At 43.4% G+C, this 22,275-nt stretch overlaps 1 protein-coding gene across 6 annotated transcripts in view; it reads left to right on the top strand.

Moving 5' to 3' along the window:
- TSHB (thyroid stimulating hormone subunit beta) overlaps positions 1–22,275 on the top strand; it is a 160,754-nt gene that overhangs the window by 65,065 nt on the left and 73,414 nt on the right. The window contains exon 1 of one of the 6 annotated variants that reach the window (XM_068269664.1): positions 2,170–2,215. The exons of 4 other annotated variants lie outside the window; for them this stretch is intronic. The gene's annotated coding sequence lies outside the window, so the exon portion shown is untranslated. Of the gene's footprint in view, positions 1–2,169; positions 2,216–2,656; positions 2,741–22,275 lie in introns of those variants that run through there. One more of the 6 variants, XM_068269665.1, reaches the window with a different exon arrangement.

A 22,275-nucleotide genomic window follows, 5' to 3' on the forward strand; every position in this document is an offset into this window, starting at 1 on the left:
TAGCACAATGATAACACAAGTTCCCTAATCTTGGGTGTGAGGTCCATGATCTCGACACCCTGGAACTAGTCTGAATAATAACACAATGATAACACAAGTTCCCTAATCCTGGGTGTGAGGTCCGTGGTCTCGACACCCTGGAACTAGTCTGAATAATAGCACAATGATAAACAGAATTAATCTGGCTCAGTGTGAATTCCCAGGTCCTCCTGGTTCAAACACACTGTAGGATCTGACTAAGGTCTGAGTGCTTCCACGTAGTGTTCGCAACGGCAGAAAAATTGAGACTGAGCAGCAGTAACTATATATAGAGCAGCGCTCTCCGGCGCCACCCATCAGTGATTGACCAATAGTCACTTGCTCTGAGGTCAGCTGACCCACTTGGTCTGCTGATCCCTCCTTGGCTGTCACAAATGCTCTGCCTCTCGTATTCCTGAATCTGTGTGAACTAACAGACCCAGCCACACCAGACGCACGCTACTGCGTACAAACCGCCGCACTGGACGCGGAATCAGCCTCCTTGCTGCCTGTCAGTACACGCGGCAGTTTTTCCGCGCTTCCTTACATGCAACATCTCAAAACTGCATATCTATCTAAGCCAAGAAGTCCCAAAACTATCACTGCATGTCCTCATTATTACTTGCACTTCTCCCCATCTGTTCATCTGTTGCACCTCTTTATCAATACTTTTATGTATGCCTTTTGTCCAGTATTGATGTCTTTTGAATAAAGATCAGACATTTATCATCCAGTTGAGCAGACATTCCCTTCCTCTGTGACTGTTTGGCCTGGCTGTGCTCAGTCCTGCTCCTGGCTGGGGTGGTGGTGTGGTGAACTGTGTTCCTTCCTACATTAGTAATACTTTTATTTACTTCCAGTTCCCTAAAGGAGAAAAAAACCCGCAATGCTTTGCCTTCAAGTCATTTTGTGACTCCAGTTCAGCTTATATCTCAGTTCACATTCAAAAATAGATTCCAAAGCAGCTGAATAGCATACTGGTAAGGCCGTTGACTTTGATGTGGGATTTAAGGCCCTTTGACTAGGGTCCGAATCCGGCTTCAAGTCAGTATATAAAATAATAAGGAGCTTTAATGCAAGGCTCCCTAATAATCCTGGTCACCCATGGAGCATGCACTTTGAGTCCGTCAGTAGAAAAGCGCAATATAAATATTCTGTGTGTTGTCTGTTGCTCTCCTCCACTGATCTACTGTTGTCTTACCTAGCATTCCCTTCATATGACTGCAAGACTTCTCTTGGCCTGCCCCCATTCAGTGTATATACATTTCCTTGTTCACCACCTTTAATATTTTTTAATGAATCCTGAAAACGAATTTCTTCAAAATGTATTACCCATCCATCCCTTAACCCTAACCATTCACTAAAGACTACCATTTAACACTTGCAAATGTTGCTACATCTTTACTGCATCTTGTAATTCCCCAACTGTAGGTTGTAAGGATGAAAAGGACATGGTCATTATACCCTCCTTTTTCATGTTTTTGTCTTATGTTTGGTATCTCAAACCCTTTCTAGTTTATTGTACAATTTTGCCCAATATGTTGGTCTTGTGAAAAAAAAAAATCTAATACATGTTTTGTAATTACTTTAGTAGTAATAAACTGTGAGCTTTATGAAGATATAAACTTTATTAACTGTATTACGTTATAAAACTAAAACCAAAGGCAGCCCTACAATGTCCATTCAGGTTCATTTCAAATGAACACACTGACACTGTAAACATGATTTCATTTTGAACAGGATGCAGGTTAACACATGGAATTTAAGCATGATAAATGCTTATGTATCTACATAAAGGATCTGGAAATGATTTAGCAGATGCTCATAAGACTGCTTCTAGCCTGATGAAGGTTCAGAAATGTATTGTATGCAGCAGCAAATGGATATCTGTAATTTTAAAATAACCACAGGAGGTGCCGCTCCGATAGCAAAGCATGTTTATCTTAAATTAATCTAAATAGTGTAATTTTCTTTTACTTACTGAGATTGTTTAACTTTGGATGTGCGTGACTCTATAATTGCTCATGTAGTCTTCTCCCATTCAGTTATGAATTTTCAAGAGATAGCTTACTGATAAGAAAGTAATATTTTTAATGCAGCTGGAAGGAGATAAAGCCGAGGCAGGCAGTGGCTATATAAAGCTGGTCTGTATTCAGATTTCCTTCATTAGATGTTGACTACGCAGCTAAAACACCAGGTAAGTGCAGGGATCTTCTTTGTTCATTTATTTGCATATAAAATCCTTTCTACATCCCATCCTTAGGGTTATGTTGATCAAGTAGCATTTGTGTCACATGATTTTGTGCTTACTCTTTTGTTTGTTATAGTTTTATTTTCCCTGATTCCGTAGGAGAACGTTGCTGAGACAGTAGTTTTCTTATAAAAGGTGTTTGCTTTTGACAGGCAGCATTATGGTAAACATATATCGCAGCTGAGCGCTTGTAGTGGACAGGGGTGTGCTGAGATAGCATCAAGTCCATTTTTAGCAGTAATACTGAGGGGTGGTTGCTATGCGCAGGCATCCCACACCCAGAGAGCACCCGAGAATAACCTCTATCTTTCTGTTCTGAAAGTTGATGTACCATTTCAGGCAATAGCAGGACCCTGCCTAACATTTCGCAGTGGTACAAGAATACTATGGTAATACTATGTAGGTCAATATTATGGTAGGTTCGTAGAGTACTTCTGCCAGTCAGTATTGAATTCATCAGCATATAATAAGGTAAGGGGGCATTAGATAAACTTTGATTGTTAAGAGACTCTGACAGTGTTCAGGTCAGCTTCACGGTTATTTCTGTAGAATATATATGAGAAAAAAAATCTATATTTCCTTTTCTATGGCTCAATATCACTCTTGTAATGATCTCAGAAAAACTTCACTAAACACTGTATGAATCAGTGTTCCTGAACTCTCTCCAATTCTACACATAATTAATTAATAATCCTATTCACAGTTTTATTATAAGTAAGGTGGTCCTGATGATTTAGTAGTGAAGATACATTTTTAGACAAGAAATAACATCTAAATATGAATCTAGAAATACAGTAGTTTGCTTTAAGAATAATCCATAGGAGATGACCACTGGAAAAGGGTGATATAAGTGGGGGACTTCAATCTGTAAGCACTTACCCCCTTACAAAAACAACAGAAACCAATCTATTTGAAAAACTTTATTGGAAGTACAAAATAAGTACAAACATAGAGGAAATAATTGTTATGGCCATAGCTTATCTATATGTTTAAACATATACTTTTTTTTATTCCTTACCTTTTATGAATTCCCTAGGGATCTGGAAAAAATTAATTTATTACAATAAAAAAATGAAATACATAATACATGCATTCTCCAATGATTAACAATTATTCACATTTATAATGTTTTACTAGTTGCCTGGATCATATATGGTCTAAAAAACTACATGTGATCTCATAAATTAAAAGACTAACACTTGACCTCATTAAGGTTGGTCTACTGAGATGTAGGTATTTTAATTTATATGATGTGTTTCAAAGCTATATATAAATCCTTTAAGGATTGAACCACAATATAAAAATCAGTATAAAGTATTAGTCTGAATATATGAATTAAATCAATATCAATTAGTAACCATTTAAGAATGTTTTGATTGAATAACTTATTTGTTTTATTATACTATTATATTCAATGACTTTGCTGTTTTCAGATCCTTAGGGAATTCATACAAGAGTAAGGATTAGTAACATTTGCGCATATATGTGTTATGAATTTGGATAACATGTGGTCCTAAAAACTACTTGTGCTATGTTTATGTTTTTACTTAGGGCATGTGTGTTATTTTGTATTGCATTTTTGGGCACTGATGCCTGAGGAAGTTCGCTGGACCCATGAATCATGTGGTTAGATCCTTTAACTAAAGATTTTTTTATTTTTATTGTATTCTGTAAAGGTTTCTAGACTGACTTGTATCCCTCTAAGCTCCTCTAGTTCCAGGTTCCCTGGATCAAGTGGACTTTGTCCATAACTTTTGACTTTTTATTAACCACTTGCCGACCAGGGGATTTTTCAATGATCGGTGCTGCGTGGGCTCTACAGCCCGCAGCATCGATCAGGAGTGCAGCAGGGCGATCAGACTACCCCCCTTTTTTCCCCACTAGGGGGATGTCCTGCTGGGGGGGGGGGTCTGATCGCCGCCGGCTGCATTTGCTTAGCGGGGGGCTCTTGAAAGCCCCCTCCGCAGCGTTCTCCGCCGTCTCGCCGCTCCCTCCCTCTCCCTCCCCCTGTGAGCTGCGCAGGACGGATTTCCATCCTGCGCATTGAAGGATAGGCTTCAGCCTATCATATGCCGGCGATCCCCGGCCAATCAGAGGCCGGGGATCGCCGATCTGCCGTACGGCGCTGCTGCGCAGCAGCGCCGTATGATGTAAACAGCGGGGATTTCTTCCCCGCCTGTTTACATTTTGCCGGCGAGCCGCGATCGGCGGCTCTCCGGCTGTTCACGGAGACACCCTCCATGAACTGACATGGAAAGGCCGCTCGATCAAGCGGCCGTTTCCATGGTAACCCGCAGACGACCAGTTTACGCCAATCAGCGTTAGCTGGTCGTCAAGAGGTTAAAGAGACACTGAAGCGAAAAAAAAATTATGATATTATGATTTGTATGTGTAGCACAGCTAAGAAATAAAGCATTAAGATCAGATACATCAGTGTAATTGTTTCCAGTACAGGAAGAGTTAAGAAACTCCAGTTGTTATCTCTATGCAAAAAGCCATTAATCTCTACGACTTTCAAAGTCGTGGAGAGGGCTGTCTTCTGACTTTTATTATCTCAACTGTAAGTGAACAGTTTTATTTTCATCTGCTAGAGGAGAGGTCATTGGTTCACAGAGTGCTCTGAAAGAATCATTTTGAATGCAGAGTGTTGTGTAATCTGCACATATTAGAAAATGATGCAATGTTAGAAAAAACACTATATACCTGAAAATAAAAATATGAGAATATTTTCTTTGCTGCTAATCTTCTAGTAATTATTCATAGTACACAACTAATTCATTATATCATATATATATATTTTTCGCTTCAGTGTCTCTTTAAGGAGCACTGAGCCCTTAGGGTTAGTGGTATATGTTAAGGTCTTAATACAAATTCATGAGAAACTTGAATACATAGATACAAGGTTATTTAACAGAACTACTGTGAATAAAATGACTCCAGGTTGCTTGACTTCTGACACCTACCTGCTACTGAAAAAAAGGCATATCCATCAAGAACAGAAGAAAGAAAAGCCTTTTAGCACTTGCTCCAAAACTTAGATGTCCTTTCTATAGTGAGGTGCCAAAATCTGTATCCCATATATCCCATTCTTACAAGATCCATCTGTACTTGTATTGATATTTATATGAAATGTTGTACAGGCTGTGAAGATATCAGTATATTACTTTATATTCCAGTTACTAGATTAATAAACAAAATTGAAAACAACTTGACCTAGTACTGACCATTGAGGGACACAACTGCTAACAGTTTTTTACTTTCAGAATCACACATTTATTTCTTACTATTTGCCTTCTGTCCCTTGACTTGTTCTCTATAAAATAACACATATTTTTCCTATACTCCCTGCATTCTCAGCTTCAGTACCAGGCTGTTACAAAGAACAGTATCAAGAACAGTGTGAAATGCTTTTGCAAAGTCTAGGTGTAATATGTCTACTGCTTCCCCAATATCTAGAAAAGCTTTCACCACTTCAAAAAGTATGTTAGCTTAGGCATGAATTATGTTTAATAAACTCACATTGACTATGCAAAATGAGATGATCCTGTGCTACACAGTTTTGTATAGAATCCCTAGGATACCGTAAAACAGTTAAAGCGGATCCGAGATGAAAAACTAACTATAACAAGTAACTTGTCTATATATCTTATGTAAAGTTTAGATGGTTTACACAGTTAATCTAGCTGCAAACAGTTTTAATAGAATATGATTATTTATTCCTGTGATACAATGACAGCGGCCATGTTGTTTGTAAACATTACACAGAGGCAGGCTTATCTGTATCTTGAGCCATCAGCCTAATCCCCCTCCTCCTCCCTACTCCCCTCTGCCTCTGAAATCAATGGCTAGTAACACCTCCCCCTCCTCCTGCCCAGACTGAGCTCCCATGAGCCCTTGATACTGCCAAGGCTCTCTGAAAACCTATGGGCGTGGCTTTCTTAGTTTATAGGGAATTAGAGTATTAAAACAAAAACAAAAAAGTATAAAGCCCTATAAACAATAGGAAAGGAGCACAATTATGCAATGTGTAAAAGTTCACCTCGGATCCACTTTAACACACAACTGATGGTACTCTTACAGGTCCATAATTTCCTGATTCTGATTTTCTTTCACTTCCTGTATAATGGAAAACATCAGCTGTATGCCACTGATATGGAACTGAACTACTTGAAAGAAAGTCACAGAAATTATGATAAAGGCCTGTAACGATTGGTGTTAGCAAGAACAAACTTTCTGATTATGAGGTGATCTGCAGTATCACCCATAATACAGATATATACCTGATTATATGATGATCTGCAGAATCACCAATAATACAGATATATAGATACTGATGTATTAGCTAAGCAATGCTAATATACCACTAATAAGTGACATAACCTAATCACATCAAACAGTAGTACTGGCAGTATTTGCACTACCTCACCAGAGGAGCTGGTGGGCACTACCCTTACTGTACCTCTCACCAGAGACAGGGGGTCCCTGGTGAGAGTAGAATGGTCAGACAGATCGGATCGGCAACAGACAGACAGGTCAGGTACAGAATCGACAGACAGAGACAGAACGAGTATCAGGCAAAGTTGGCAACAAGGTCAGATGGGCAGAGGTACAAAATCAGGAAACAGAGGCAGAACGGTAATCAGGCTAGGTTTGACAACAGGATCAGATAGGCAAAGGTACAGAATCACTGAGAGTGAGATTGGTCAGAACTAGCCAGAGTCATACACAGATAATAACAGTAACAATTTTAAGCTATCAAGTCGATTCTAACTTTAGTGTGAATTCCCAGCTCCTGCTGGTTCTAACACACTAGGGAACTGACTAAGGTCTGAGCGCTAACACAAAGTATTCACGACAGCAGACAACTTGCAAGTGAAGCCGAGAGGCTTAAGAAGCGGAGGAGACCCCCAAGGCACGCCCACCAGCCTCGGCCAATCAGGAGCGGCGAGTGTGCCCTCTGACGTCAGCCGACTAGCCGGTCAGCTGACGCGCCTCCTCCTGGCATAAAGATCCTGACAGTGAGCGCGCGCACGCGCTAATGAACCCCTGAGCACAGCAGAGACACGCGTCCTCGGCGTACTAGGCGCCTGGGACGCGGAAAAATCAGCAGGCAGGGACCCAGCAATGACCACGGTGGACCCACCGTCCACCGCAGCCAACATGCGATTACTCCCCACACCCGTCCTCGGCGTGCTAGTCGCCCGAGGTGCAGGGAGACTGACAGGCAGAGAACCAGAAGCAGCTGCGGTGGTACTGCTATCCACCGCAGCTGACATGTCACTATTCATTACAAGGCCCTTATGCAATTAACATTTTCTCCTAGTTTTCTAGAAAACTTAATAGGATATGGGCCAAAGTGGTCTACTGATAACTGAGCTCAACTCCTACAATACCTGGAAATGGATGCCATCCGGGCCAGGTCCCATATCTATCTTGATTTTATTTAGACGTGTGTACTCCTTCCTGCATAAGGAAATAAATGTTGAGAAGGGTAGACCGGGATCAACTCATAACTATATTATAGTATATATATTTGATACAAAGGCATCTCCTCCTTTAACCTCCTGAGCGATAATCCCGAGCTGAGCTCGGGGTATATCGCGCAGGAGGATTTCTCAGGCCCTGGTGGGCCGATTTGCATAATTTTTTTTTTGTTACACGCAGCTAGCACTTTGCTAGCTGCGTGTAACTTCCGATCGCCGCCGCTCACCGCCGATCCGCCGCCACTCGCCGTGCTGCGCAGCCCCCCTCCCCGACCCTTTGCGCAGCCTGGCCAATCATTGCCAGGCAGCGCTGAGGGGTGGATCGGGACTCCCTCTGACGTCACGACGTCCAAGACGTCGGTGACGTCATCCCGCCCCGTCGCCATGGCGACCGGGGAAGCCCAGCAGGAAATCCCGTTCTGAACGGGATTTCCTGCTTACTCTGATCGCCGAAGGCGATCGGAGTGGGTGGGGGGATGCCGCTGTGCTGCGGCTATCATGTAGCGAGCCCTGGGCTCGCTACATGATTTAAAAAATAAAAAAAATTTAAAAACATTGCTGCGCCACCTCCTGGGCGATATAATTGTATCGCCCAGAGGGTTAAAAGACAGGAGCAAAGCATGTCTTTAATATCTCAGCTTTCATTCAGTCTTCTACAACTGAGTTTCTTGCTCATATTTTTAGGAGACCTACATTGTTAGCCTACTTTTTGGGGGATTTATATATTGAGATAACTTTTTTATTTTACTTGATACTATTTATCTGTTTTTCACCATCCATTTATTTCATTTCATTTATTTATTTTGTATTTATATGATGCTGTCATCTTTCACACTACTTTGCAGAATATACTGTATAATCATATCAATAAATGTTCCTCAGAGGTCACAATCTAATCTCTACCATAATCATACGCCCATCATAGTTTGTGACCATTTTTCGGGGAAGCCAGTTAGCATGTTTTTGATTTTTTTTGTTTGTTTTTCGGGGAATGTAGGATGTTTTTAATGTATGCATTATTGTTTAGATTTACCTAAGATGCGTAAAATAGGATAATTTATCAAAATTCATTATAAGAATTTTTATGTTTAAACAATACAGAAGGATTGTTCATCCAGTTTACATTGACCCTTTTAACTGAGATGTAACTTTATATTGTAATGCGTAATATGTACCTGGATGTTCATTTTGGGTAGACACTTTATGGTGTACTTCCCTTGGAAGTATTCAAATTGGATAATTATAGTGGTTTGCAAAAGTATTTTCCCCTTTGAAGTTTTCCACATTTTGTCATATTACTGCCACAAACATGAATCAATTTTATTGAAATTCCACGTGAAAGACCAATACAAAGTGGTATACACGTGAGAAGTGGAACGAAAATCATACATAATTCCGAAGTTCAAATAAATAATTGCAAAGTTGGGTGTGCAGTCAGTTGCCCATAGACACTGCCTGATGAGTGCTAATGACTAAATAGAGTACACCTGTGTGTAATCTAATGTCAGTACAAATACAGCTGCTCTGTGACGGCCTCAGAGGTTGTCTAAGAGAACATTGGGAGCAACAACACACCAAACAGAACACACCAGACAGGTCAGGGATAAAGTTATTGAGAAATTTAAAGCAGGCTTAGGCTACAAAAAGATTTCCAAAGCCTTGAACATCCCACGGAGCACTGTTCAAGCAATCATTTAGAAATGGAAGGAGTATGGCACAACTGTAAACCTACCAAGACAAGGCCCATGGTGACTCTGGATGAGCTGCAGAGATCTACAGCTGAGGTGGGGGAATCTGTCCATAGGACAACTATTAGTCGTGCACTGCACAAAGTTGGCCTTTATGGAAGAGTGGCAAGAAGAAAGCCATTGTTAACAGAAAAGCATAAGAAGTTCCATTTGCAGTTTGCCACAAGCTATGTGGGGGACACAGCAAACATGTGGAAGAAGGTGCTCTGGTCAGATGAGACCAAATGGAACTTTTTGGCCGATATGTGTGGCGGAAAACTAACACTGCACATCACTGTTAGAATGTCCCAGTCAAAGTCCAGATCTAAATCCAATCGAATGTGTGGCAAGATCTGAAAACTGCTGTTCACAAACGCTATCCATCTAATCTGACTGAGCTGGAGCTGTTTTGCAAAGAAGAATGGGCAAGGATTTTAGTCTCTAGATGTGCAAAGATGGTAGAGACATACCCTAAAAGACTGGCAGCTGCAATTGCAGCAAAAGGTGGTTTTACAAAGTACTGACTCAGGGGGCTGAATAATTATGCACACCCCACTTTGCAGTTTTGTTTTTTTAAATGTTTGGAATCATGTATGATTTTTGTTCCACTTCTCACGTATACACCACTTTGTATTGGTATTTCACATGGAATTCCAATAAAATTGATTCATGTTTGTGGCAGTAATATGACAAAATGTGGAAAACTTCAAGGGGGCTGAATACTTTTGCAAACCACTGTATATGGGAAAGGGAATAGTGGGTGCATTTTTCAGCATCAGGAATCATGGGCGTGACACTGGATGGTGATGGTATTTAGCTGTGATGCTCACATCTGTTTGATTAAACAGCTGAAGCAGAGGAAGATCCCGAAACATGTTGTGTGTTGCCATATGATAAATGTGAATTTATATGCCAGTATATTGCCTTTTCATATTTGAATCAGGATGATACCATTTATTGGCTAGCTTAAAGCCAATGGGTACCACTTTAAAAATAAAAAAGTCAGATAGTCACCTAAGGAGAGGGAAGGCTCGGTCCTAATGAGCCTTCCCTCTCCTCTCCCGGTGCCCTCAGTGCTGCGCTGGCTCCCCCATTTGCGTCCGCCGCTGCAGGGACTTCGGAGGTCTTCGGGAGCACTCGGGCCTCCGAAGACGGGCCGCTCCATACTATGCACGCGCGAATGCGTCATAGAGGGCGCTCGCGCATGCGTAGTATGGAGCGGCCCGTCTTCGGGAGCCCGAGTGTTCCCAAAGGCTTCTGTAAACATCTTTTCGCCGGCGGAAGTGGCAGTATTTGACCGAACTGGCTGAATACTGCTACGGGGGATCCTGCGCGGAACCGGGAGAGGAGAGGGAAGGCTCATTAGGACCGAGCCTTCCCTCTCCTTAGGTGAGTATCTGACTTTTTTTATTTTTAAAGTGGTACACATTCACTTTAAAAGAATGAGAGTAAGCTTTTGGCTGGGCAGCCTTCATCAAGCAAGTACTGGCTGGGATCAGTGAAGAAGGTGGTGAAGTACAGCTGGAGGAGGATAGAGAGGTTGCTAGTTGGATCACAGAATAAGAAGTTGACAAAGGTTGCCCAGCTGAAAGCTTACTCTCATTCTTTTAAGTTAGCCAATAAATGGTATCATCCTGATTCAAAACTTCTTGCTTTTACATATGGCTAACACGGTACACTACTCTACTGCTACTCCTCATATTTATTTCTGACTGAACAAGTATTGATATCTCAGTCTACAAGATTTAGTGAGCCGTAAGCTGTTTAAATTTGGCTTTACTAAAATTCATCGTTTTAATTGTTGCTTTACTCAAACCTTTACTAAACCAAACCAAATCTTACAATATTGTGATTGCTATTCCCCAAGTGTTCCCAAAATGCATATATGATACAATATCTGGCCTATTTAAGATTACAGCTTGGCAGATTCGCTTTTGTTCCTAGGCTTGTGCAAAGGACTAGGGGACAAAATCTGGAGGAAAGTGTTTGCCATCTATTTAGGAAGGCAGTGGCGTAGCTAAGGAGCTGTGGGCCCCGATGCAAGAAATACAGTGCCCCCCCCAAGCACTCTATACATAACAATTGATACGGCGCATAAAACCCTGCCAATGGCAACTACATTGTCAGAGGTGCATGAAGGGGATGGGAAGCAGTGTGTTAATGATTACCACTATTCAAAGTATCTACAGAAGTTATTATTATAAGCACAGGACCAACAGAGAGTTAATACTGTGATTGAGGGAGGGCCCCTCGGGGCCCCTCTGGCCCAAGGGCCCCGATGCGGTCGCAACCTCTGCACCCTCTATTGCTACGCCCCTGTAGGAAGGGGTTCTTTACAATAAGAGTGGTTCAAATGTAGAAGAACTTACCACAGGAAGAAGTTATGAAAAATTCTATGTCTCCATTTAAAGGGAGCTTGCATACTTTACTTGCATTGAAGGGCATCCATGGTTATAATTACTAGGTAATTCCTGGTGATGTTGAACTAGGGATCGGATTGGGAAGTGTTGGGAAGATTTTTTTCCCCTTTTAGACCTAATTGGGCTAAGCCTTGTAAGGTTTTTGTGCCTTCCTCTGGATCAATTGGTTATGTAAGGGTGCAGGCTAGTGTACTATATTTTGCAGGCTAGTTTACTATATTTTTTGGCTGAACTCAATGGGCAGATGTTTTTTGTTAACCCAACTGGCTACGTATCTACTTTGGAGGTACTTGATTTGGGTTTATCTCCTAATTCCTTGAACTTATTTTTCAGGACTGACTTCCTTAATAATTTCTTCCCTACCTCGTATTCTAACTGTGATCCAACTAGCAACCTCTCTGTCCTCCTACAGCTGTACTTCACCACCTTCTTCGCTGATCCCAGCCAGTACTTGCTTGATCATAACCAACTGTTTTTCAAATTGTCTATAGATCTATATACTGTATATTGCAAGCTAGTCAGTTAACTCTTTAACTATGGCTTCTTACTGATCAGCATGCACACATCCAGGGAAGCAGAACACATCTTCAAACCACTGCTCCAAACATTCATACATTACACAAGGTGAACACCAAATTTCATTGATTAGCATGAAGACTACAATGTGATCTAATTGAGATTATTTTAATACGATGTTCCCAGCTTGATCATGCACCTTCAACTTTGAGAACCCCCGCTCGCGGACTTCAACAGACTTAAACTATTGTCATCAAAGACACTTACCCCCATCACATGATTGTTTCTTGTTTTTTTTGTACTGTATGTCCACCCCTCTTATCTATGGTACAGTGCTGCATAATATGCCTGTGCTCTATAAATACAATCAATAATAATAATAATTTTAATATGATGCAATTAAAATGTGCCCGCAAAACACTAGTCAAAAGCGTACCACACCTATTGAAGTTATGTCCACTGAACCTGTTTTTGATACCTTTTTTCCAACAATTTCAAGCCACTTAGACTAGAGCAAGCCACAGACTGTGTAAGCTCAGAGTCCCACAACTAAGCTTATGCCTCTTATAAAAAGTAGTCCCTCACACTAATCTTGGAAAGGCAATGGACATATTCCCCTCCTCAGCTCGGCCCTGCACAATGCCTGTTTGTGAAGGCCTATCTCAGAGGCGTCCGAGCCATTAGGCAGCTATAAATTTTCGCCTAAGGCGACAGGAAGAGGCAAGGGCGCTTCTGCACTGAGTAGTGAGAGAAGAAATGCCTCTCAGCTGACTCAGGTGTCAGTTTACACAGCAGCAGCGGGGGCTGACTGGACTTCAGCTCAATGATTCAAAGAACCACAGTAATGAATGAGTCAGTGAGAGAAGGCACTCATCCTAGTCAGGGATCCGAGGAGTACAGCATCATCAGCTCCTGAGTCCGACTCCTGAGAATTCAGTCCCTCTCTCTCTGCTACTGCTAACTGCGTGGATGTAGAGACTGTGTAGCAGCCAGGCATTGACTTCCCCCCAGGCCGCCTTTCATTCAATGATTTAGGGTTGGTCCTGTGTCTGCTGTATTCAGGTTTGTTGATGTAAGGCAATGTAAAACACTAGGCTAGCTGATAAAAGTGCAATTAGAGGGCAGGCAAGCTGGTAAATATACACAGCATGATGTAGAACTCGTCTGGAGGGTCAGTGGGAAAAAATCTGCCTGGTCTCTCCCCATTGTTATAATGACTGCAAGTGCAGATAAGGTCTTAAACAGGTTGAAAAGTTTTGACAGTCCCTAAACTCCAGGAGGGCTGCTTGCTGACTTGTGTAAGAGACTGGCAGGGACAGGAGTCCTATTACCAGCAACTAGTCTCTGTGTGATGTGGGACTGCAATACAGATAAACTGCTCCATCTCAGGCTATTCTCAGTCTCACTCCACTCCTCCTATCTCTGTATGTGTATAGTGTATGTCTACTGTGTGGTGTGTGTGTGTGTGTGTGTGTGTGTGTGTGTGTGTGTGTGTGTGTGTGTGTGTGTGTGTGTGTGTGTGTATGTGTGTGTGTGTGTGTGTGTGTGTGTGTGTGTGTGTGTGTGTGTGTGTGTGTGTGTGTATAGTGTGTGTACTGTGCTGTGCGTGTCTAAAGTGTGTGTGTGTGTGTGTGTGTACTGTGTATAGTGTGTATGTTGTGTACTGTGTGTGTACTGTGTGTGTGTGTGTGTACACTGTGTGTGTGTATAGTGTGTGTGTGTGTACTGTGTGTGGTGTGTGTGAGTGCATGCCGCAATAAGTATATTTTATGGAGAAACGCTCTGCTGCATAACAACTATTTTCTGGTGAACCCATGCCGCAATAAGTACATTTTCTGGTGAAACGCTGCTGCATTATGATTTTCGGGGGTCTTGGGGGTGGGGTTCACCATGAGGGGTGCGGGGTATGGGACTGGGGGCAATCACGGGGGGGGGGGGTGCCACAGGATTTCTCGCCTGGAGTGACAAAATGGCTAGAGACGCCCCTGGCCCTATCTAATTGTCACATTTCTTCACCACCTACACCTTTCCATTCTTCACCATTTCTTCATCCTACAGAATTTGGATCAATTAGGTGTTTAATGAAATGTTTCCTTTAGGGTACTTCTCCACTTACCTATTAATTCCCCACCCCTCAAGCAAGGTCTGCTGTGCCCTCCTCTCCACATCTTCCAAAGTCTGCTCTAGCACAATGGTTAGGAGTGGTATGTTACTTTAGCCTTGACAGTTTCTGGCTCACCAGCTTGGTTGCCTGTTCATATGGCTGCATAGCCAAGCAGGCATTTTTGGTACGTGTCCACTGCAACAGGTCATATCACCCATCAATCTTAAAATATCTAGCATAAAAATTGGCAAAGGCAATGGTACCTATTATTGTGGTGGTTCTAGGGGTTTTCATTTGCAATTGATTTGCCCTCCCAGAACCAGCAGAAATGTAAAGTAGATTGCTAGTTGGCAGCATGGCATGCATGATATTGACAATGAACACTATTAGTCTATGTTGCAATAATTAGCAGCAAAATTAAACAGAGGCAGCCACAGCTGACATTGAGTTGGTGAAAGCCACTGACTCAGAACAGGAGCAGTGTGGGTGCACAGAGCTATATTGGTTGGCCAGTCAATCAGAGACATCTGCAGTGGAGGATCATAGCTGCTAGTAACCCACCTCTTGTTCATTTTCAAAAACATGAGGCAATTCACATTTTCAAGCAGCAGTCGACATCGGTTGTCCTTGACCACTCCGCCAGTGGCATTGAAGGTTCTGTGGCTGGATAGTGTATTGGTTAAGGGCTCTGCCTCTAACACAGGAGACCTGGGTTCGAATCTCGGCTCTGCCTGTTCAGTAAGCCAGTACCTATTCAGTAGGAGACCTTGGGCAAGTCTCCCCAACACTGCTACTGCCTATAGAGCGCGTCCTAGTGGCTGCAGCTCTGGCGATTTGAGTCCACCAGGAGAAAAGCGCAATATAAATGTTCTGTATTTGTTTATGTGTTTGTTCTTTCGGACAGGATACTGTGTAAAAGCACTACTGTCTGTCCGTAGGATGGCTCATGAGATGACTAATACACCAGAGGGAGAGTGCTGAATCAGTCTAACTTCTTTGTCATGGATCCTGGCACCAAGGTGAAAACCTAGGGTAGAATTAAGAAGGTGGAAGAACGTCTTCAGATGTTTGTTGAACCACCTGTGACCTCAATCAGCTGGTCCCAGCAGCATCTCTGGCAGCCTGAAAGCCCAAGATACCCTAGTCCTAGCACATTTTTTTCGGCTTGTGGGCTACTTTAAACATTAGCAAGTAAAATGATCTACCTAAGTTCAATTTTAGGAGCACAACTGTATATACAGAATGGAAAATGAAGTGCAGTTGGAATCTACCATAAAGTCCTTTGTGATCTACAGATCGCGATCTACACAATGGGCTCACCTGCTCCAGCCTGATTGTTTCTCCAGTGATCTCAGTAAGTTTTGCTTTTTTTTCCAGGGCCCTGTTAGTTATTCTTATCCCTTCATTCATTAGATGTTTGCCAACAAAAGAGTAAAGCAAGAGTCATCATATCATTCCTCCACAGCAACCCCAGGCTTGGGCTGTCATCGACTCACCTTCTGCTCTGCTGTAAGCAGAGTTGAGCAGAAAAGCGATGGCCCTGCATTCTCTCATCTTGCCCCACCCGGCTACTCTTTCATGCCACCCGGCTACTTTTTCATGCCACCTGGTTGGAAAAAAATTCTGGGGAGAACACTGCATCCAATATCTGGGCACCAGTCCAGAAAATCTTTTTGTAGATGCATACAGAGGATTCCATGAAGTTATTCTATAGACATAGCTCAAAACACACCCCTGCATATTGAATTTATAAACGGGTTGCCCAATCAAACTAATTTCTGGTGCTGAGGTCCTTTTCTTTTCTATATTTCCTCTGTCTGAACCTAAGAAAGTAGTTGTTAAAGAATATATTGTAGAAAATCTGAAAAAAGGGTTTCTTCCACCACTTAACATCACCAGCAAGAAACAAAAAATCACACAGCAAGCTCAGCCTAAAGAACTCCTGTTCATTCCCATTGGTCCCTGATCTTCTTCAGTGGCTATGATCTGCACAGCTTTTTACCAAGTTATAATTTCATGGGCCTTACAATTTGGTTTGGATTTAAGGGAAGATGACAAATAGAAAATGGTCTTCCACACTCACTGTGGCTGCTATAATTATAAATCAATGCTTTTGGCCTCTGCAATGCCCTGGTTTCCAGCAAGTATACATTTAAAGACGTTTTAGATGAGTTTGTAGTACTACACATTTATTAATATATGCATGATTGATCAGGGAACATTTTGGGCCATATGCAATTCATTTTTTCACCTGAGTTTTCTCTTAGGAGATAATTTTCCATCTTCAAATAAAAATAACTTTCCAGCACGTTTCAACTAAAAAAGTACCAAAAAGTAAATGAAAAAGTACTATCAAAATTATTTTGAGAATTTTCATGCTTTCTGATGACTTAAAATGTATTTTATTGACAAGTTTAAAAATATCACAAAGGAGAAAACTCAAGAGAAAAAGTTAATTGCATATGGGCACTTGTGTCTGTGATGATTTGCTCAGCTGCCTGTGCAGGCAGGCAGCCCTTTGACCATTGTGTAGGTTTGCATGCTGCAGGACTCTGGAAAGAAGAGCTTCTGTCAGTTTTGCAGCTTGTGCTTGCAGAGGAATTTGCATACGTTGTCATGCAAATTGCCTGGCCACATTCATTGGAGGCGTGTACTATAAGTACTATGTCTTTCCCACAATGCTTCGCTGGTCATAAGGATTACGTCCTATGTAACACCCCTGGTGGGGTGTCAGCCTTGCTCTCTGTTTGAACATCAGCTTAGAGTGATTCCTGAATCTGCGCAAGGCAGATTTCCCTAGTGCAGTTGGGATTGTGTTATCTGTATTGCCTGTTCTGTCTTGTCTTGCCTGTTGCCATTGTCCTGTCCCAGCGGTGGTCGACAGGAAATGGTTCTGATCTCTGTTCTTGGAGTATAGCTGGTGCAGCGGTTGCTACCAGCTATCTCTTCTGTTCTGTCTCCTGGGATCGCGCTGGCTACTTTTCGCTAGCGCTGGGGATCCTTCTGTTCTGTCTTCTGGGATCGCGCTGGCCACTTTTCGCTAGCGCTGGGGATCCTTCTGTTCTGCTACTCTGTACCTGGATCGCGCTAGCCACTTTTCGCTAGTGCTGTGGATCCTATCTCTCGCTTGTCCCTGTTTTCGTGTGTCTGTCTTGTCTGCTACGCTTGCTGGAGGCTCGGTGAGGTAACCGTTAAGCAAGCGCTCGCGTCCTCTGTTTTATGTTTGTCTGTTAATGGTTAGTTGGGCGTGCTTTTCTCTGTTGTGCTTATCACGTAGAGACCGTGCATAACCGCGTGCATTGTTTTATTTGCTGTGCCTTTGCTACCCTCGTATTCTATTCTGATCTGCCTTGTGTCACGTCTGGCGATCGCGTTCCTATTTCATATCTGCTGTTGTGTGTGCGCGGTCGCGGGGTGGCGACTGGATTGGCGCACACACATACAACCTGTCCCTTTGCTCATTTTTATTTGCAATCGCCTCTCTTGCGATTGCGTTCTGCGCTTCGTACAATTCCTGTCTGGCATTTGTGGAGGTACAGAGGATTGGTTCCTCTGCACTCCCCAGCACCATCTGCCGACAGGAATTTCCCTCTACAGGTGCGTAGCACCTTTTGCTGTGTGCCTGCAATTACACGCTTGTGGAGGATTTCCGCCGTGTCAGCGCACGCGTTGTACGCTGATCACGGAGAAAGTTCCACAATCGTTACAGTGTCTTATTAAGGATTGTTAAATATTCTTACACTTTAACTAACTAGGACATAAAAATCAAGGAGAGGTACAGGTACCAGTACAATACAATTCTGAAACAGCAATGGTTAGTTGGGCGTGCTTGTCTCTGTTGTGCTTATCACGTGGAGACCGCGCATAACCGCGTGCACTGTTGCGAATGAGTGCGGTGTTCGCGGTTAGCTAGCGTTTGTTATTTTCCGTATCTCCTCATTGTTTTATTTGCTGTGCCTTTGCTACCCTCGTATTCTATTCTGATCTGCCTTGTGTCACGTCTGGCGATCGCACCTCTCGCGATCGCATTCCTATTTCATATCTGCTGTTGTGTGTGCGCGGTCGCGGGGTGGCGACTGGATTGGCGCACACACATACAACCTGTCCCTTTGCTCATTTTTATTTGCAATCGCCTCTCTTGCGATTGCCTTCTGCGCTTCGTACAATTCCTGTCTGGCATTTGTGGAGGTACAGAGGATTGGTTCCTCTGCACTCCCCAGCGCCATCTGCCGACAGGAATTTCCCTCTACAGGTGCGTAGCACCTTTTGCTGTGTGCCTGCAATTACACGCTTGTGGAGGATTTCCGCCGTGTCAGCGCACACGTTGTACGCTGATCTCGGAGAAAGTTCCACAATCGTTACAGTGTCTTATTAAGGATTGGTAAATATTCTTACACTTTAACTAACTAGGACATAAAAATCAAGGAGAGGTACAGGTACCAGTACAATACAATTCTGAAACAGCAATGGTTAGTTGGGCGTGCTTGTCTCTGTTGTGCTTATCACGTGGAGACCGCGCATAACCGCGTGCACTGTTGCGAATGAGTGCGGTGTTCGCGGTTAGCTAGCGTTTGTTATTTTCCGTATCTCCTCATTGTTTTATTTGCTGTGCCTTTGCTACCCTCGTATTCTATTCTGATCTGCCTTGTGTCACGTCTGGCGATCGCACCTCTCGCGATCGCATTCCTATTTCATATCTGCTGTTGTGTGTGCGTGGTCGCGGGGTGGCGACTGGATTGGCGCACACACATACAACCTGTCCCTTTGCTCATTTTTATTTGCAATCGCCTCTCTTGCGATTGCCTTCTGCGCTTCGTACAATTCCTGTCTGGCATTTGTGGAGGTACAGAGGATTGGTTCCTCTGCACTCCCCAGCGCCATCTGCTGACAGGAATTTCCCTCTACAGGTGCGTAGCACCTTTTGCTGTGTGCCTGCAATTACACGCTTGTGGAGGATTTCCGCCGTGTCAGCGCACGCGTTGTGCGCTGATCACGGAGAAAGTTCCACAATCGTTACAGTATGACCAGCCCAACCAAAATTCCCAGTGTAGAGGGAATTTCTGATTTGTACGATTTTGTCAAATATGACTTCTGTGCCTTTAAGAGGTTTAAGATACTGGACTCTGAAACCAGAGATGAGTTTATATCGGAAAGTTTCAGATTCTTGGCTAATCCTGAATTTCAGGCCACCAATATTTCCACTTGGAGTGGTCAGATTGCTTGCAATCTTTTCCAGGATGATTTGTTTGTATGGGCGGATGAGTGTGCCAAACATGTGAATCTGAGACATAACCCTCGCAGATTTTTGAGTCATGTATTTTCTCGTAAGCTTAGAATTCCCCTGCCAGGTCAGTTCTATGAGTTTTTTCCTGCAGAGCATGAAGCGGATCAGATTAGCTTAGACAACAGTTCTGTGTCATTATCATATGTTAATGAGTTGGTGCTTGCAGGCCAATCTGCTGATTTGGCTTGTCAGTCAAAAGATTCGTTGCCCATGGCAACCACAAATAAAGAGGTTGTTTCTGTCAAGTCTGAAATGTGCAAAACCATTCAGTATGATGATCAGTTCAAAGTTTCTCGTGCCACTTTTGCTTCTAAACAGATGCAGGAGAACTGCCTGGACACGTATCTTGCATTTAAACAGACATGCAAAGTGGCCAAAAAGGGAAAAATTTAAAGGCGCAAGCATCTGAATAAAATACTCTCTAAAGATGTGTGCAATGATTTTGCTCAGTCTCCAGGTTTTTTGCCCCAATCCAAAGCTTATGTGGATCCTATTATAGGTAGGATCGCACACTATATTAAAGCAGTTAAAAAATCTGTTTTGGTTCCTGAACTCCATCCATATGGAGATTATCTGGATACTGGCCTGTTTGAACCTCCATTTGCCTCATGGGACATGGGGGCCTTGATTGAGGAATTTGATTTTGATTGGAAAGCCTTTTGCGATTTTTACATCGCAAAAAGCCAAGATGTCTTGAATGATTGTCTCAACTCCGTGTACACTTTGATAGATTCTGATGAGTGTGACAGGTGTTTTGTGGATCCGGTTTTGTATGTGTGGCAGACGATTTTGGATGAGTTGCACACACACCAATCAATTGATTCCAATAAAGAGACATCGTTGTCGGATGATTGTTCATGCCTTTCTGGGGTAAAGCATGTGAGTCTTGACTTTGTGCGTTCTGAAACGAATGGGTGTACCACTGTGGTTGATTCTTGTGTGGATCCTGAGGGATTCTCTCCTGACTGTGTGCAGTTTGAATCTGTGCAATCTGATGCCTGTTTCTCGGATGTTCCTGCAGATTGCGATCAGCATGAATGTACCAGTTTTCTCAAGGATGTGTGGGACCCCTTGTCATTTAGAAGCAGACCTTTAACCACTTGCCGACCGCACGCTTATACCGTGCGTCGGCAAAGTGGCAGCTGCAGGACCAGCGACGCAGTTCTGCGTCGCCAGCTGCAGGCTGATTAATCAGGAAGCAGCCGCTCGCGCGAGCGGCTGCTTCCTGTCAATTCACGGCGGGGGGCTCCGTGAATAGCCAGCGGGTCGCCGATGGCGGCTCGCAGGCTAAATGTAAACACAAGCGGAAATAATCCGCTTTGTTTACATTGTACGGCGCTGCTGCGCAGCAGCGCCGTAAGGCAGATCGGGGACAGGGGACGTCCTGTCACTGGCTGCACAGGACGGATAGCGTCCTGTGCAGCCCGGATCACCAGGGGGGAAAGGTAGGAGAGGGAGGGGGGGAATTTCGCCGCGGAGGGGGGCTTTGAGGTGCCCCCCCCGCAACATGCCTGCAGGCAGTAGCGATCAGACCCCCCCTGCACATCATCCCCATAGGGGGGAAAAAGGGGGGCGATCTGATCGCTCTGCGTGCACCCTGATCTGTGCTGGGGGCTGCAGAGCCCACCCAGCACAGATCAGATAAAACAGCGCTGGTCCTTAAGGGGGGGTAAAGGGTGGGTCCTCAAGTGGTTAAGATCTTCCATCTGTGATCCTGCTATGGGGAAAATTCCTAAATTATGCAGCATCAAAAGTAAAATTAATATGTCTAATAAAGTTTTTCCTGATGTTGTCGCTATTTCTACTGCAAATGCGCCTTTGTCTCACCCTGTTCACACCTGTGAGGGCCTGTGGCCTGATGACAGTTGCTCCAGTGTTTCTGTCCTAAACGCTTTGCAGTCTGCTCCGCAGATCACGGAGATTTGCGCTAGGGAAGTGTCAGTTTCACAACCTAAAGCGATCTTGGATTCGCAAATTTTGCGCTCTGTCTCCTCGGATTCGACATCGTTAGCCGAGCCTAAGAGTAAGACAGCACTTTGGTTTTGCGAATCTGACTCTGAAGCGCCTTTGCTGGGTCCAGAGAGGGTTTCTCTGAGCCTGCCCTGTACCATGAATACCAAAATGATGTCCAATCACACTGACATTTGGGAGTCCCTTTCTTGCTTTGAAGAAAGTTCTGACTCTCCACCCTGTACTCTGGATGAGTCAATATTGCCTTGTACAATATCTCCTGCCCTGCCCCTAGAGGCTCGTCTAGGTATTGCTGCTATTTTTACCTGTCTTTCTGCAGTTTTGGAGTTGCAAGCTAGTTTGACTGCTACTCAGAATTCTGGGTGCAGCGAGATTAAAGTTAGGGAGTCAGTGTGTGGTTCAGTGAATATTCCTGTATGTTCCACTCATGATGATGAAATTCAGTCTCAGTTTATGGTGGAACCTTCCCTGGGACATCTGCCCTGTTCTCAAAATAAAGTT

This window comes from Hyperolius riggenbachi, chromosome 2, assembly GCF_040937935.1.
Source record: "Hyperolius riggenbachi isolate aHypRig1 chromosome 2, aHypRig1.pri, whole genome shotgun sequence".
NCBI lineage: Eukaryota > Metazoa > Chordata > Amphibia > Anura > Hyperoliidae > Hyperolius > Hyperolius riggenbachi.